General features: G+C 46.5%; 1 pseudogene; it reads left to right on the forward strand.

The window, feature by feature from the left end:
• Positions 1-4,213: 4,213 nt before the first annotated feature.
• Positions 4,214-4,715, forward strand: LOC116547718 (annotated as a pseudogene).
• The last annotated feature ends 1,140 nt before the right edge of the window (positions 4,716-5,855 follow it).

A 5,855-nucleotide genomic window follows, 5' to 3' on the forward strand; every position in this document is an offset into this window, starting at 1 on the left:
TCCCAGCTACTCAGGAGGCTGAGGCAGGAGAATTGCCTGAACCCAGGCTGGAGTGCAATGGCGCGATCTCGGCTCACCGCAACCTCCGCCTCCTGGGTTCAGGCAATTCTCCTGCCTCAGCCTCCTGAGTAGCTGGGATTACAGGCACACACCACCATGCCCAGCTAATTTTCTGTATTTTTAGTAGAGACGTGGTTTCACCATGCTGACCAGGATGGTCTCGATCTCTTGACCTCGTGATCCACCCGCCTCGGCCTCCCAAAGTGCTGGGATTACAGGCTTGAGCCACTGCGCCCGGCCTGAATTTTTGTATTTTTAGTAGAGACAGGGGTTTCACCATGTTGGCTAGGCTGCTCTGGAACTCCTGACCTCAAGTGATCTGCCCGCCTAGGCCTCCAAAAGTACTGGGATTACAGGCGTGAGCCACCGCACCTGGCCATGTTATGGATTTAAATCACAATTTATTTTGACTAGAATAAAGACACGAAGGAAAAAAAATAGGATAACTAGATTCATGTTGGGAACACTGTGGACCCCTGGGTGGTGACTGAGCAACCCCAGGCTTTTGGAAGAATTGGCAAAACCCGAGCTATCTGAAATAACAAGAAGAAATTATTGTTGATTTTTAACCCGTAAATTCTCTTAGAATTTGGTTTCCCTGAAATGAGTTATTTGCTTTGTGATGCTTGTTACTTACTCTATCAATTATATTTGAGAAAATGAAGAAGAATGTGAAAAGTTAAAATGTAGCTTGTAACTTTGGCTCTGCTGAAGCTATAACTTCTAACTTTGGCTCTGCTGAAGCTGTAACTTGTAACTTTGGCTCTGCTGAGCCTTTCTTGTAAAAACAGGAACTCTGTGAAAGGAACAAACCACACAGCCTGACTGCCGGAGAGAGATGACAGCACGTAATAAGCTTCTCATTGCAGAGAGCCTATAAACGGACGTGTAATGAAGAGGCTCATTACCCAGATTCCTTTCCCAGGAAAGGCATATTGATTATGCCCTGGAAAGGGAATGCGACCCTTATGGAGAGCCTGTAAACGGATGCATGAGGGGCGTCTGTCGTGAGGAAAAACCTCTGAGGTTGAGCTAAGGATGTAAAAGTCTTTCTTCTCCCACTGCTCCTCCAGGCCTGTATGGAGCCCCCTCCTCTTGCAGTTTTGTGGTCAGGCTGGTTGTCCTGTGTCAGATCCTGTTCCCCCTGCAGCTGTGAGCCCAATATATTCTTGCTGATAATTATAAGTTTATGTTTAACCTCCATTCTTCCTAAGGTGTATGGTTTCTATGCTGACACACAGAAAGTTATCTTTACGTTGTTCTGCTTTTATAATACCGTGTTGCAATTTTTATGCACCAGTTTTTGCAAATGTATTCTTTTTGTATGATCATTTCCACACTGTTATGTAGCCTCACTCCCCCTCCCCTATTGAAAGAGTCTAATAAAAAACTGTGGTTTTCAGGGGAATTTTAGACATCCACGGAACAGCATTATGTGGTGTCTCCCTGGGACCAGCTTTAAGGAAAACTTTGTCCTTGTCTCTCACTCTTTTTCACCAACCACTCAATCATTTTGAGAGATCTTGAATCCATGTTAATGTAATGGGAGCTGGTCTTCCAATAGATTCAAACTATGCCTTTTTTTTTTTTTTTTTTTTTTTTTTTTTGACCAAGTCTCCCTCTGTCGCCAGGCTGGAGTACAGTGGCGCCATCTCGGCTCACTGCAACCTCTGCCTCCCAGGTTCAAGCGATTCTCCTTGAACGGGGTTCAAGGGGAGAGACAGGTTTTCACCATGTTGGCCAGGATGGTCTCAATCTCTTGATCTTGTGATCCGACTGCCTCACCTTCCCAAAGTGCTGGGATTACAGGTGTGAGCCACCACGCCCAGTCCCAAATTATGCCTTTGTAAAAGAAACAAGTAAAATGTTCTTTGCCCCACATGGTCCAAGGCCTTACTGAGTTTTAGAGAAAGCAGGGTAGCAATTTGCATCTCAAAACACAGAAAGAGAATTTAAGCTTTTCCAAGAAGGATTTTAGGTATGTCATAGGAAGATTAAAAATGGATGACAGGGGCCAGCCTCACGCCTGTAACCCCAGCACTTTGGGAAGCCAGCGTAAATCCTTTGAGTTATCTACTAAAAATACAAAAATTAGACTGGTGTGGTGGCATGTGCCTGTAATCCCAGCACTTTGGGAGGCCGAGGCAGGAGAGTTGCTTGAACCAGGGAGTTGGAGATTGCAGTGGGCCGAGATTGAGCCACTACACTCCAGCCTGGTGACAGAAAGAGACTCCATCTCAAAAAAAAAAAATCGGCCAGGCGCGGTGGCTCAAGCCTGTAATCCCAGCACTTTGGGAGGCCGAGGCGGGTGGATCACGAGGTCAAGAGATCGAGACCATCCTGGTCAACACGGTGAAACCCCGTCTCTACTAAAAATACAAAAAAAAATTAGCTGGGCATGGTGGTGTGTGCCTGTAATCCCAGCTACTCAGGAGGCTGAGGCAGGAGAATTGCCTGAACCCAGGAGACGGAGGTTGCGGTGAGCCGAGATCGCGCCATTGCACTCCAGCCTGGGTAAAAAGAGCGCTACTCCCTCTCACAAAAAAAAAAAAAAAAAATCCTGGCCAGGTGCAGTGGCTCATGCTTGTAATCCCAGCACTTTGGGAAACTGAGGCGGGTGGATCACGAGGTCAGGAGTTCAAGATCAGCCTGGCAAGATGGTGAAACTCCATCTCTACTAAAAATACAAACATTAGCCGGGTGTGGTGGTGGGTACATGTAATCCCAGCTGCTCAGGAGAATTGCTTGAACCCAGGAGGTGGAGGTTGCAGTCAGCTGAGATCACACCACTGCACTCCAGCCTGGGCGACAGAGCGAGACTCCATCTCAAAAAAAAAAAAAAAAAAATCCTACAATACATTCCTATCATCATTTTGCGTTACCCTGTTAGCCTTTTATTCTTTTATTCTTTTTTTTTTTTCTAGCAGGGTCTCACTCTGTCACCCAGGCTGGAATGCGGTGGCATAATCATGGCTCACTTCAGCCTCGACCTCCCAAGTCCTAGTGATCCTCCTCCTTCAGCCTTCTGAGTGTGTAGAACCACATGTGTGCACCACCAAGCTCAGCTGATTTTTAAATTTTTTGGTAGAGATGGAATCCTACTGTGTTGCCCAGGTTGGTCTCAAACTTCTGGCTTTAAGCAATCCTCCTGCCTCAGCCTCCGAAAGTGCTGAGGTTTCAGGTGTGAGAAACCATGCCAGCTAACCATAAGATTTATAAGGATACCAATTTCATTTATTTGCTTTTGTTTTGTTTTTCCTTTTTGAGACTGAGTCTCGCTCTATACCCAGGATGGAGTATAGCGGCAAAATGTCAGCTCACTGCAACCTCTGTCTCCTGGGTTCAAGCAATTCTCATGCCTCAGCCTCCCAAGTAGCTGGGACTACAGGTGTGTGCCACTACGCCCAGCTAATTTTTGTATTTTAGTAAAGACGGGGTTTCGCCATATTGGCCAGGCTGGTCTCAAAACTCCTGACCTCAAGTGATTCGCCCGCCTTAGCCTCAAAGTGCTGGGATTACAGGCGTGAGCCACCACTCCCAGCCTCAATTTTTTTTTTTTTTTTTTGAGACGGAGTTTCACTCTTGTTACCCAGGCTGGAGTGCAATGGCGCGATCTCGGCTCACCACAACCTCCGCCTCCTGGGTTCAGGCAATTCTCCTGCCTCAGCCTCCTGAGTAGCCGGGACTACAGGCACGCGCCACCATGCCCAGCTAATTTTTTGTATTTTTAGTAGAGACGGGGTTTCACCATGTTGACCAGGATGGTCTCGATTTCTTGACCTCGTGATCCACCCGCCTCGGCCTCCCCAAAGTGCTGGAATTACAGGCGTGAGCCACTGCGCCCAGCCCCAGCCCCAATTTAATTAGACAGCTTTTAGTTTAGTCTGTATTTTCCACCTGGACCACTGAGCTCAGGGCAGAGCCCATTAAGGAACACAGCCAACGAAGCCTTTGAGGTTTGTAGGGCTTAATCATTTAAACATGTGAAAGGAAGGTGGCGTTGGAAGGCAGAGCATTTAGACCTTAAAAGGACAAGGAGATGGGAAGGGGAGCAAAGAAAAAAAAAAAAAAAGATCAAGGATTCCACTTTTACCTTGAATCCCAGGTCCCCAGAAAGAGGGAAACAGGTTCTTTCACTGCCTGACCGCCACCATCATGTGTCGCCTGCATGCTCCTGGGAAGGGCCTGTCCCAGTCGGCTTTGCCCTATCGCTGCCGCAGCGTCCCCACGTGGCTGAAGTTGACATCTGACGATGTGAAGGAGCAGATTTACAAACTGGCCAAGAAGGGCCTGATTCCTTCATAAATTGGTGTGATCCTGAGAGATTTGCATGGTGTTGCACAAGTAGATTTTGTGACAGGCAATAAAATCTTAAGAATTCTTAAGTCTAAGAGTCTTGCTCCTGATCTCCCTCAAGATCTCTACCATTTAATTAAGAAAGCAGTTGCTGTTCAAAAGCATCTTGAGAGGAACAGAAAGGATAAGAATGCTAAATTCCATCTGATTCTGATAGCGAGCTGGGTTTACCGTTTGGCTCGATATTATAAGATTAAGCGAGTCCTCCCTCCCAACTGGAAATATGAATCATCTACAGCCTCTGCCATGGTTGCAATAAAAAGATTATTTAACTTAAAAAAAAAAAAAAAGGGAAACAGGTACAATACCCTCACTGTGCACTTCATTACAAAGACATTTTTCTGAGAGTCTAAACCACACATTTCTAAACACTCAAAAAACAAGTAGCGCCTGTAGTAATAACTACTTACTGTAAACAACTGCCCTCAGCCACCTCCAAAACTACAGTTCTCGATAGTCAACACACATACGCACCAAGGTCAAATTCTCTTTCACAATACAAAGTAATCTTTGGTTACCGCCAAAAGCCAAGACATCAGGTAATGCAATACAAAAAAGAATATAGAGTGTTAGACCTGAGAGGAATCTGTCCACGACTCTGACTCTTTAAACTCCACAGGAAGACAGAAGACCTTCAAAAGGGGTCATTGGCACCTTCTTCTGTTTTCCTGAAGAGGTGTTGGCCAGGTTGGAGTACAATGCTTCGATCTTGGCTCACTACAACCTCCACCTCCTGGGTTCAGGCGATTCTCCTGTCTCAGCCTCCTGTGTAGCTGGATTTGTAGATTTTTTTGTGTGCTTTTTTTTTTAGTTTATCGGCTATCATTACTGTTAGTTTATTTTACCTGTGGCCCAAGACAATTCTTCTTTTTCCAGTGTAGCCCAGACAGAGACGAAGCTCTTATTCTTAAAGAGAGGATTTGAGGCCGGGTGCAGTGGTTCACACCTGTAATCCCAGCACTTAGAGAGGCTGAGGCGGGTGGATCACAAGGTCAGGAGATCGAGATCAGCCTGACGAACATGGTGAAACCCTGTCTCTACTAAAAATACAAAAATTAGGCTGGGCATGGTGGCTCACGCCTGTAATCCCAGTACTTTGGGAGGCTAAGGCGGGGAGCGGGTGGGATCGCAAGGTCAGGAGTTCAAGACCAGCCTGATCAAAATGGTGAAACCCTGTCTCTAAAAATACAAAAATTAGCCAGGTGTGGTGGTGGGCGGCTGTAGTCCCAGCTACTCGGGAGGCTGAGGCAGGAGAATTGCTTGACCCCAGGAGTAGGAGGTTGCAATGAGCTGAGATCGAGCCATTGCATTCCAGCTTGGGTGACAGAGCAAGACTTTGACTCAAAAAAAAAAAAAATTAGCCAGGCATGTTGGCACGCACCCCCCTTTTCCCCACCCAGGCACCCTATGCATCCTGTGACGCGGTTAAGAGGGTGATA

Source organism: Sapajus apella, unplaced genomic scaffold (assembly GCF_009761245.1).
Source record: "Sapajus apella isolate SASKATOON/1434 unplaced genomic scaffold, GSC_monkey_1.0 scaffold4295, whole genome shotgun sequence".
Classification (NCBI taxonomy): domain Eukaryota; kingdom Metazoa; phylum Chordata; class Mammalia; order Primates; family Cebidae; genus Sapajus; species Sapajus apella.